Source organism: Perna viridis, chromosome 12 (assembly GCF_037379345.1).
Source record: "Perna viridis isolate PV_CMFRI_1.1 ecotype Kerala chromosome 12, ASM3737934v1, whole genome shotgun sequence".
Lineage (NCBI taxonomy): Eukaryota > Metazoa > Mollusca > Bivalvia > Mytilida > Mytilidae > Perna > Perna viridis.
This window is the reverse complement of record NC_142456.1, coordinates 21,192,903-21,206,070: the sequence shown is the minus strand read 5'-3', so window position 1 is coordinate 21,206,070 and position 13,168 is coordinate 21,192,903. Positions and strand designations below refer to the sequence as shown.

The 13,168-nt window shown below is 32.5% G+C and overlaps 1 long non-coding RNA gene and 1 pseudogene across 1 annotated transcript; both read right to left on the bottom strand.

The window, feature by feature from the left end:
• Positions 1–1,281: 1,281 nt before the first annotated feature.
• LOC148601659 (uncharacterized) lies at positions 1,282–3,348 on the bottom strand. Its single transcript, XR_015917176.1, has 3 exons — positions 3,036–3,348; positions 2,359–2,386; positions 1,282–1,561 (listed from the first exon to the last, which is right to left on the bottom strand). It is a non-coding gene; the product is annotated as an uncharacterized LOC148601659 (long non-coding RNA).
• Positions 3,349–5,852: 2,504 nt separating this feature from the next.
• On the bottom strand, positions 5,853–10,900 carry LOC148601658 (uncharacterized; annotated as a pseudogene).
• Positions 10,901–13,168: the final 2,268 nt, after the last annotated feature.

The following is a 13,168-nucleotide window of genomic DNA, read 5'->3' as shown; positions in this document are numbered from 1 at the left end:
GTCAATATACATGTCATTTCATATCAGTTTACATATTATTATAAGGAAGTAAACAGATACAAATAATAAAGTATAGTCTATAGAATGATTGCACAATGATCGTCTTCGATACATCTAAAAATTATTTGAAAAACGAAGCCTACATACTTATTTTACCTTACGTCCGAGAATTTCGACCTCATTTACTAAAATCTTCCTAAAGAGAACAAAGAATAATCAAATGACCTGTCTAAACCGAACTATGGATAATCAAATGACCTGTCTAAAGCGAACAATGAATAAAACAATAACACGACATGCCTAAAGAGAACAATGAATGATCATACTACCCGTTTATACCGACCAGGGAATAATTAATTGACCTGTCTTAACCAGACAAAGATTGATATAGTGAAACATAACAAGTAACTAAAACGTCTTCAATACATGGAGACACAACTCTGAGTATGTTCTGGAAGGCCCCGATGACAAAGTAATAAAATCAACCAAAACTGAAAATTACAGTACTTCAAAATCAAACTTAGAAGTAGTATTCCCGACTTGCGGACCAACATTTTGTCAACATTTATAACCCTTTGGAGCATGTGTCTATACGGAACACGTAACGTTTTCAATCATATATCGACGATACCTTCGAAAATCTCGAAAGTCAAAAGGGAATTTCTCGTTCTACTGACCTTGCCATACATTTTCTTTACCCGGGATACAAATGGAAATCATCCTTATGTAACCTACCAACAACATGAAACACCCTGTAAATTTTAGAAACACCGTTGTGTTTGTCTGCTGGGGATTCCATTTTCATTCGAGTTACCTCTTTTTTCTGCACCCGAATCCGAACATCGATTAGAGAGACTTCGAAATTACACCTGCTCTTACGGGAGGTAACTCTGCAAAAACAGGATAAAATATGGCTGCATCCCGAGCTCCGGAAATAGGGAATAACGTCACAATGACACATTAATGACCAACATATCCTGACTGTGAACAGGCGCATGAAATCTGCAGTGGGGTAAAACTAGTCTTAAGTTCTTAAAAATCTCCCTTTAATGTAAGGTCAAAAATGAACTAAAACAACACACAAACACACAACAAAAAACATTCAATAACACATCCAACTGCCTCCATGGAATACCTCAACATAAATTATAATGACAAATGAGATATCAATTTAAAAAAAATGCTCACAGTTACTGAAAGCTATCTTAGAACATATTGTAGAATGACAATACCATCAAAACTACCAGCATTAGCAAAAAGGTCCCTTTATATCACTATACATGTACATGAACTTTAACCCTGGTTAAACCAAAGAACTGTTTAAACCAAACGAATTCTTAAGGTCAAAAATTTTCCGTTTTACACAGGTGTCAAATATTTACTATTTCAACGCGTGATTTTATAAAGTTTTGAGTCACTCAGAAAAACAATGGAAATATTTCGACTCACAGTATGATGTCGTGGCTGTATTTTTATTAGTAATGTTTTATTACAATGTTTTTTGCAAGCTGCCTCAGAACTTTATTTTCAGGGATACTCTGTAGTTTTGTACTGGCGTTTACTGTAAAGGAAGAGTGAATAAAATTGTTATTAGCATATATTCTGCTACTGTGTGCACCATTTATTACAACTGAGGGTATGTAAATCAGTGTTTATTAATGGCTATAACAACATTACTGAACTGATGCACTCTAGCCAGTATTAAAATTATAGTAAAAAACAAGAAAGCCCGTTTAACTGGCGAAAAACTGACTAAAAGCGACTGACTAACTTTGTACAGTAGTTTCCGATTTAATGGTGAGTTTAACCAGCTTTCATAGCGCGACTAACCTCCCGCTTCCATAACGGTTAACTGTGTTCGGTATGTTTCTACACAAACAGACAGCAAAAAAAAAAAATGAAACCGCTCAAAATATGTTAAATCAGTAGACGAAACAGTATAATATATATATTAACAATAAACAAGTGAAAATGAAAGAAACCAAACACAATAAGTAAATATCAAAAAGACGCCAATTTCAAAATGAGTCTTGACCTTAGTGAGGAAGAAGCGTCAAGTTCAAGATAGTGATACTAAAGATAAAATAAATCCATATGTTGACATTATGAAAATATATCACCTATACACTGTGTGTCAGAATGAGTATTTTTATCAATACAATCTGATGTGGATATCAGAGAGGTTTTTAGGCAGTAGATGACACGTATTTTTTCTATCCCTGGTCTACAATCCTGTCTCTCATGCAGTGATGGCGTATCACAAATTCACATATGAACTTAAAGTGTAAGATAAGAGAATAGGGCAACTTACATATACTTATTTCTTGATTATATTTGAATTTTTTTAGGCATACTTACCACCTAATCTCGAAAAGTTTCTTAACACCTGAAAAGGAACTAAAGTGTTAAAAAAACGTTTACTACATACAGTTTAGTGGGGCTTTGCTTTTAAATCATGTAGATGGTCATTCATTGTCTTTTCGATATTTAATCTGAACTAGCCTTGATGCATTTTACTTAAAGAACGTGAACATATCTTTTTCGTAGTCCTTCATGTTGCAATTACGAGATTATCTTTAATAAGATTGTTGCATTGTGAAATGGTGTATGAATTTCAATGGAAAATTTTATCTTACTTTTCATATTGGATACAAGCTAAAAGTTAGCTGTAAATATCTTCTGAACAAGTTAATCAACATTTTGATGTTTGAAAACATCTAGTACGCTTTATTAAATACTGTTATGCAATAGATTATTCCCTACTGGAGTCAAGCGAATAAATATCAAGAAAAAAAAAACAGTAAAAACTAATACTAACAATGTTCTACGTTTTGCTAAGGTTAGCGTATAAGCCTATATATTATAACACACTGAGAATTAGTTTACAATGACTATACTAGCTTGAATGAAATCCGTACGATAAACGCAACCGTAGCCAAATATTATATATAGTCATGTAAATATAATTGATCGTGAGAGCAATATTAAACTCTAATTAACGACCATCTGCGTTTGTTAACAAATGAAATGGATACCATGCATAAATGGTGTCTGGCATCACCACTCGCTGAAAGAGCAGCTTGAATATCTGCTAAACAGGGAACTGTATTATATTCTGTATTTCTGTCTCTACACAGTTTCAAACTCATAAACATACGATCCAAAGAACTTCTATAGTCGTGTTTAATAAATTCTAGCTGATCGCTGTCAATATCCAAGATAATGTAACAGTTCTTCAGATTGTGAAAAGCTGTCTCGTTGCGAGTCGAACAAGATGTATATCATCAGCCCGATGCTGTAGGTCACTTTTGTCGAGACCTACAAACAGGATGTGACAGTGCATATCAATTCTTCATATACACATGTATACGTTAAAAATAAAAATCTATGTTAGAATGTGACAACAAAGTATAATTACAGATCTAGTTCAAGAGAGTTTATCACATTTGAAAGTCTGATTTGTTTGTAATACATTACATAGAAATGAACATAAATATATAAGCGTTAATATTATTTTATGAATTTGCGGAAGTACTATTTCAGAATTTACTTGATAGTGATGCTTAGAAACATACTTCTAGCTGAATTACAATCCATTATGATATAGAAACACGCTTTATAAAATTCAAAACATAAAAAATGAAGAATAAGTCATGATAGGGTAAGTTCTCAAAGTTTTCGTATTAATCTATTATCGGCAACTTTATCATTTTTACAATTGTTGTTACTGCCGTTTTATTAAAAAGAGAGTAATCAAGGGAACCACGATTATAGCGGAAATCATAAGAATCCAAGGACAAAAACCAGACATGGAAAACAGGCACACACAACAAAGAACACAGACCAACCAAAATGATAACAAAGCAACAGATGTAATTGAGCAGCTTGGACTCCACTTAAAACTGGGAGCATGGACCAGGTGCATCGATAGGGTAAGCGTCCTCTGTTTTTCTAAAAACACCGACGGATTTGCTCATAAAAAGTCAAGCCCAGGGTAGACAAAAGAGGAAAGAAAAACTATGACCGCGTTGAACAAATCACTTCTCATGGTGCAGATGGAAGCACAGTAACGATCCACGAGCTCATGATGACGACCATAAAACTTCTGCAGTGAAGCCTTCAATATTTTAGCAACGTAACTCTGTTCCAGAAGCCTAACTGTAAGATTTCTAGCACAGTAGAAAAAGTCTGCGTAGTTACGGCAAGCTCAGTCGTAATGTATGACTTGTGATATGAAAACTCCGTACGTAGGTGCTGAATATGCCACAGATGAAACGAATATTGACAATACGGAATCAAAAGTCATCGCGTTTCTTTTCTAATTTTGTCAGTAGTTGTCCTCTACCATCGATCTTTAATTATAGTTCAAAAAATGAGGCTGGCACCACAATGTTTGCAGTAGCTCAGGTACTTCGGGATTGATGCAATGTATAAAATCTTCGAAAAAGCATTGAAATCGATTGTGATGTCGCTGAGAAAAGTGATAATGTCAGTTTTGTTTGTATTGTTTGTTGAGGTTTAACATCCGAGCAGCAATATTTCAGCTATATTCAGACGATGAACATGAAATTGATGATAAAATGAACATGAAATGATGACGAAATGAAAAAGGGATGGGACACAAGGACAATTGGAATTTTTTGTTTGTATGAGTGACAACTATCTTGAAAATTGGTCATTTGTAAAACTTTCCAATACCACCTATCGATAGCCATAAAATTTTCAATTTTCAACCAAGGTATTAACTTGCTTCGACTATGATCTAATAAAATTACCGCTTAATAACCATACAAATCATATCCTTCCACCAAAAAAAAAAACAAAACAAAACAAAACAAAACCAAGCAAAAACAAAACATAAACGAACAAAATAAAACTAAAAACCATTATCTGGATCTCGAGAATCATAACATCGTTTGCTGTGGTGAAAAACTGTTAAATTCATTTTTAAACGAAAAAAGATGTTCGTTTATTGTTTTTACAATGTGCTCTACCTAAATTAAAACAGTTTTAGACTACGTTGATATATTACATATGCCTGACATACATATACGTGAAACAAATGTTGACTCACTGGGCAAATGGAGGCCTAGTGAAGTTTTCGGTGGGTAGAACCCCTTCCTCTTGTTAGAAAATTTTGTTAATATATTGCAAAAGTGTGGGAGAAATTAGAAAAATAAATGTCTGAAATCCCCTTTTACCAAGACCTTATATCTCAATTAAAGTTCTACTACTTATGAATTAAATAAACGGTTAGAATTAAAATATCGTAAGATGTTTAGGTATTAATGGTATTCTAAACGCACCGTGTGCCTGTCTAGAGCGCGATTATAGTCACTATTTGGTTCACAATTGTGTCGAATGAGAAATATAAAAAGGCTATCTTGGAACATACTACGCATCTATGCAATCAAAATAAAATAATTTAATATGCACAAAACCCGTAAATGTTTGATGAAATGAAAATCATAGACATGCAGAGGGAATAAGCGGTGTGCTTTTTTTAAAATTATTTATTCGATACCAAGAACTAGAGACTGAATGAAAAATAGCAGATGATCTTCTTTTTGTACCTTGAGCCGTGACATAGGTTGACTGCGTAAAGTATCTAGGAAGTCTTAATATTTTTTTCCTCATTTATCGTAGAAGATAGCAATTGTTTACGCTGTAGCGTATAAAATGGAAGTGTCTCAATTACTTTATTTTTACATTATTAATGCATTTTTAGACAGGTGCATGTATATTAAAATATAATGACTGGCGATACGAAGTGTTTCTAAACTTTTTTCAACTGTGATAAAAGATAAGAGTCCGATATTAGATTTTGAATATTTATTGCAATTGTCTTGTCTTTAATGTGTTGGCTGAAAAAAAAAATATAATAACTAGAAAATGTCACATAATCTAATGCACCACTGGATTCCTCATGCATAACACATTGACCAAATGCATCTCATTGTCTTGACCTATCCAATGCAAATGCATGGAAAATAAACCCGTTTCAACGTTTAATTCTATATCAGACTAACGAAGGTTTTCTTTACATGTTTATCAATGTAAAATTGTTGTGATTTACAAGATGAATAACTGATCAGTGGTGGTAACGTAAGAATTTTAAATTCTTATTGGACATGGATCACTGTGAAAACATTTTGTATAGTCGAGGACATAAATATATCAATATTTTATTTAGTTTTGTGTCAAAAAAGTCTCAATATATAGCAAGTTTGCTTCAGTGATACCATCATACCCTTCCAAAAAATGGAGAAAAAACAATCATTTTTTAAGCAGTGTTGTCATTTTCTGCAAATTGTAAAAAAAGTGTGAGCACTTTAATCATACCTATCAGTCTAAAACTATTGTGTTACATGCTAGAATTTGTTTTTAGTATAATGTAGAGGGCTGGGATACATATATTGCAATCCAAAACCTTTATATTGACGCAGTTTTGCAAATTGTATGAGTTCGCCTACTTTTAAGATCAACAATGGTCTAATATATTTGTATAAACTATTGAAAAAAGTCAGTATTAGTCTCATGTGGTTTGTGACATTGATATTTTAATAAAGAAGTTTTAAAATTGCATATTTCTGCACCACTTATGAGTGTAAGTACTTTTAATATAATTATCAGGTGTCACTCTGAGTATTATGTGGATGGTTCCTACACACATAGGTTTGAATTAAATGGAGAAAATGAAAAGTCCTGATAACAATTAATGAGTCACAGCCGTAACCAGAAAAAAGACAAACTATTATCATTTATAACAATAACATCTAGTTCATAAAATGTAATACTAACCTCACTGAAGTCATCACTATGTGTAGCCGCAAACAAAATTATTGGTAAAAAAACTGTCGTCTTTTACGCAATAAATAACGATAGAGTTGACCCAGTGCTTTATTATTTCTGAAATGAAGAAAACCAAATACAAAATTTGAAGTTTCCAGTGCACATATATTTGATCTACAAAACTAACAAGTTTAATTAAATCCTTCATACTCCTACATAGTGTTATGGAAATATGTTAAGCAGTTAACAACTCATTGTACGTAATTAAGCACTGAACTTTGAATTGATATATCCTTATTTGTATTTCAATAGTTACATATTTGTTTCAGGCTTAAGGCCAATAAATCATTACTCTTTCATATATATCATGTACCACAAAAAGCCGGGATCTCATCATTGACTATAAAAATAACAAACAAAACAAAAACAAAACAAACAAACAAAAGAATAAACAGAAAAAAAAATAAAAAAGAACTAGAACAATCATATCACGAAAATAACTTGCCTTCATTAGTAGTCGGTTTGGGATAGTTTGGTAGTGGTTAAAACAATCCATATCGTCCGTCAAACATGACGATGAATGTTCCTTGTGGACGTATAAAGAGCTGATGTGTCATGTCAGATGACTTTGACCTCCATAGTCTACTACGTCTGATGGAGCAACTTTAACTACGTAATCACCTTCTCTTATTCCCTTGAGAAATTTTTCTTCCAGTTTAAAGTTAGGTAAAGATAAAGTAGACTCGTCTACTGTAGTAGCTATTTTTGGAGGTTTCTGTTCTTCACAGCTTACCATAGGTGACTGCCCAACAGTTGCATCATTAGTAGTATATGGGTGATTTTGCGTCTCTGCTTCTTTAACAAAACCAATATAGTCACGACAATTACATATATGTTTGGTCATAAATAAGGTTGATATAAAAGAACCTTTGAGACCACGTCCTTATTTGGGCGACTAGTCCTAGCCATTGATCCTGGGTTAGACTTTTAATAGAATTAATTCCAAGCAAGTGTTTTAGTTAAACTTCAACCAATTTTTAAGGATATCTTATGAAAATTGTTTCTCACATTGGATGAAATTGTCGAGTGTATATGGTTACAAACGCTGCATTTGTTTTTATAGTAAATCAATCAATAGAATGGGGGCTGTGTAAAGTGGAAAAACATGTTGATGAACTAATATATATATAACATATACATTAGAAAATATTGTTGCATGATATACTATAAAACTGATCATATTTAACTTTTTTGTTTTCATTTTAGTTAGTGTCAAAATTAAAATACATATAAAGTTAGTTTAACAAATAAATATTGTTGAAAATCTATGTTGGAAACATTATTTGGTGTAAAGCTAAAGTACACTTAAACATTTTTCGGCCTACTGAAAAGTTTTAGACATTAAGACATCTTACCAAGAGAAACACGTGTTGTTTCTCCAGAGTTCAATAGTTACCAAGGGAGCTAAGGTTCAACCAGAAATCAAAATAAAATATATCCCAAGAAAAAAGATAAAGACAAGGAAAAGAGAGACACACGCACCAAAGAACACGAATGAACTAAATATAACATACAAAGGAATAAAAGTAAATGATCAACCTAGAATAGAAACTGGGAGCATGGACCAGGTGCACTGGTAGGGTAAGCGTTCCATGTTTTTATTGCAAAATCAGACGAGTTGCTCATAAAATGTCACATGCGAGTAGACGACAGAAAAAAAGGTAAACTACGAAATGTAAAACAAATCAGTTCTCATGGTGGCTATGGGTACACTATAACGACCCACGACCATAAAACTTCTGCAGTAATGAATTCAGTCTTGAAGCAACATAACCCTCTTCCAGGAGGCTTTGTATAAAAAGCTCTGGCATAACGTATGTGTTGTGATTTCAAAACTAGAGTTAGACGCCTTCAATCTGCGAAGTTTTTCAGTTTGATTTATAAAGTGTTTTTTTAATTAGGTACTCAAATCTGCTTTCGTAAATACCAGGAGAAATTGAAAGAAATGTAACTATTTACAGCAGTTCAACCTATTTAGTAGTGTGTCGTATCTCTTTCAAGTGAAATATCACAATCAAAATATCCTTGAAACACTTAAAGCATTCTTGATATAATTAGCATACAAGTGAATATAATTGGGATCAAAAGTAATTTAAAATTACTTCTCTAATTTTTCTTCAATTTTCATACCGCTTGACCGGTATGGAAAAAGATATGAGCTCATCACTAGTGACTTTTTTGTTCTCAGATTTCGATTGGCTTAGAAATAGGTTGTGTTGGACTCCATCTCAATTGAATCGCCTCATTGTGGTTATTTTCAGTTAAATGAGATAATTTTGGTGTTTTCTTACCTTAAATAAGAATTATGAAGGGACTCGGGAAGTTTTGAATTGAAAAAATCGTCTGGTTTCTTTTGTTTGGAATATTTGCGTTTGTGTGACGTCAACAGGTTTTCAACGAATTGACGTTTTAAGGGCATTAGAGAAACAGAATCTACACTCAAAGTTTGTAAAATATGGATTTCTCACATCTCGTGAAATAAATTTTATACATTTTCCCTATATAAGCAATAACACATATATACGCCTCTGATCCTTCAAGATAAATGTGAATAAATTTGCGGTTGTTTTCTATGTGTATAGAATTTATTTGAGGGAAAAAAGGACCAAAATGAGAAAAATGAAGTGCCTCTTATTATCTAAATCTTACTCAAAATTGTGCTTAAATGTTATTTTTATCTAAGACTTTTTAACAGAACGTTTCCTTCAAAAATGTTTTGCAGAACCTATTTCAAGGCGGAATTACATTGATTAGACATATTTTTATGGTCCGCTAAGCACTCATTTACACATTTCTCCCGTGATATAACTAAGGTTCAAAACATTTTCTTTCCTATCGACGGTCACCATTTAACTACAGTAACTCCATTGTACGTACATGATGTGAACGTGCTGATAGGTTTCAGATAACGTATAGTTATCTTATAGAATATCCATTCTGAGATTCATCGATAACAGTATTGCGGTTAAAGAGTGATGATTCAGTCTTTTTGTCGATTTTTAAAACAAAACACATTTGACAATTCTTATGCAGACAATACATAAGTGTAAGCAACTGTATAACTGTTATAACTGTACTTATAGCAGGAATTTAACAAGTATACTGTTCACTATGTACTGTATCGAACATTACTCGATGTTTAAATACAAACCATTTGTTGTTGGTTTGTATAAGTTAACGGTATTATTTTTAGAAAAATAAAACAATATCTTTTATAGGTAATTTGTAATACTTTAACGTACCAGATTTTGGTTCTCCCCGCAGAACTTTTGCAAATATATTTGTGTCTGCAGTGTAAGTAGGTTATGTAATAGGAATATACAAAATATTAAAAATAAAAAGTCTTTGTATCGATTAGCATAATTTTAAGGTAAGCACCCTATATAGTTATTTGAACAAAAACTGCATATCTTTTAAGGCATAATTCTAACACATTTCAAATATTCAGACATAGTTTATAACAATTTTATTTGGTAACTTTACAAAAGGGATAGGACACAAGTTTAACCAACTTATGAAGTCTTCTCCGAACAATGATATACAATATTGAGATCAAATATTCGGATCAAAATGGATATCCATTTTTTTGATTAACGTGAACGATAAATTAATAGTAAATAACCTTGTGTCAAAGGAACCATTTCAAAGGTCTCAAGATCTATTCCATTCTGTCCGAAATAAATCACTAAAGTATCCGTAGACCTCCATTCTTGCGGAATTGCATGTCCGATAAATACACTGGCCAGAGTCGATTTTCCTACGTTACATGCTCCGGTAAGGTAGATCGTATTTTCGTATGACAGATACGTTCCTTTGGACAGTAGTGCACCGATCGAACATTCAAAAAGTCTTTACTTAAGACAAAAAATCACGGAAACTCCATTTCATCATTGTTGTACCACGGGCTGACCATGTATGCCGTAAAATATTGGCATAATTTGGTCAGCCCATGATAAAACAATAAAAAACTGAAGTTTTCGTGATTTATTTCGATTACGGTACTTTTTTACATTTTCGTGAGATATTACCGTAACCTTAGACCCGCCATATTTGTCCATATTCAGCTGTTCGCTAGTGAAACTTTGCTCTTTATTTTTATAATGAAGGAAAAGGCGAATAAAGTAGAACGATGTTTATTCATTGACGATTGTTATTGTTTGTTTTCATACATGACGACGCACGTGGCACGTGACGAGTGCTACCGTGTACGTGTATAAGTGATTTTTACGGAATATAACATATAGTCCATTAGCTCGGAGGCCCCACCGTGCACCCTCCACTCACCAACTTCACGATGATTATCAGGTACCTTTATAACTCCCATTACCGAATTAATTTGTCGCCAAAGAATATTCTATATTAGAATGGTCCTAAGAAAGTTGATGTATCACTTCGTGTTATAGGGTAAATGTACCCCATACATCGCCGAAAAATCGCTTAAATTGACACATTTTTCAATGTAAAAACTCCTAGAGTATTAATGCTTCAGTAAAAAATGGTTTATTAGATATTTTCGGTTTAGTATTATCACAATTTATACTTTTGATGCTCTTTTTATGATTTTTGGCGATTTCCGTAGTCAGAATTATTAAAAAATGCGAAAAATGGGATTTTCAATTTTTCGGTCAAAAGTCACATAAATTATTACTTGATTGAAACGTCTTAAATTTGGTATTACTCGATGGATAATTTAATTAAATACAGAAATAAATCATGAAATACTTTTTTTAAAGAAAGGATTTTTTTTAATGTTGAAAATGTTACCCCTACCCGTGGAAAACTGGTCTGAGTATCAGACAGAATTCTCATTCACAGCATACTGACATTGTAGAACTGAAGCATTTAGGCAATTCAGGAGCTTAGATTCTCCTTTTAGGGTGACAATTACTATAAAATCGGAAAAGCAGGAATTTTCAAAATTTCAAACTTTTCTTCTACATCACCAGATATTGTTTTTTTTCAAATTACCGTAGTTCAAAGAAGGTTTTGTGTTAAACGGTTCATTAATATAGTGTCTGAACTTCAGAATGAGCCCAAGTAATAAGTATTTGAACCACGTCAAGTTAGGTGAAAAATTGTCACCCCTACCCATGAAAAAAATGCCTCAACATGAACTAAAATGTTAATTATTGATATATAAACGGTGTACAAAAGACATGTCGGGTACTATTGTTTTAATTATCGATGTATTCAACATACTTTCTCATTTCATGTGCGTATTATTCAGTTTCAATATGATAATAATGTGTTTTCATAGAAAGGGGAATTTCCGGAATTTCATATTTTTTCCAATATCACCTATAATTGACAATTTCTTTCAAATACCGTACTTTAAACATGATTTTGTATATTCAAATAGTATTATATAGTATCTTAGCTTTCTAACGAGTCCACGTAATAAATATTTGATTTTTTCAAAGTCCAAATCGTGGGAAAATTGCCACTCCTTCCCATGAAAAAAGTACCTCAACATGAACCCAAAAAATTATTTTTGCTCATTTCAGGTGAAAATTTGTCAGTTTCAATATGGCAATAATGAGTTTTTCATAAATAGAGGAATTTTAGGATTTTCGGATTTTCATATTTTCTTCCATTTCAACATTAATTTGCATATTTTTTCCAGTACTCTACTTCAAACAAGCTTTTGCATATACAAACAGAGCTATGTAGCATCAAAGTACTGAAATGAGCCAAGGCAATGCATACTTTAACGTATTCCACGCCATATAGCTGAAAGAATGGTACCCTATGTCCATTAAAATTTCTAAGAAAAAACAAAAATTCGTATGTGGTAAATTAACATTTTTTAAATGGTGTTGGACACATGGGTTTATGTTGAGGTATTTTTGTCATGGATATGGATGGCAATTTTTCACCTCACTTGACTTCCAATATTTATAACTTTGGCTCAATTCGAAGCTAAGATACTATAATAATGTACTGTATCACACAAAAGCTTGATTGAACTATGATATTCTGATAAAAGAGAAATAAAGGGTGATATAGAAGAAATTCTGAAATTTTGAAAATTCCCTTTTTTACCATTCTATAGTTATCGTAACCCCATAAAGAAAATTTAAAAGCCTTAATTAATCAGATATATTGGAAACATCATTATCATAATTATGAATGCCTAAAATTGAGTGGGGGTGTGCACGGGGGTTTATCTCACCCACGTACTAACGACTTTTCTGAAACATAACGTTAAATATTTTTTTCACATATGAATATTATGTTCATCCACGCTACTGAAATGAATGAAAACTGCAGATACACATCGGAAGTTTACGTGTGTTTGTTTACATGATAAAGGTGG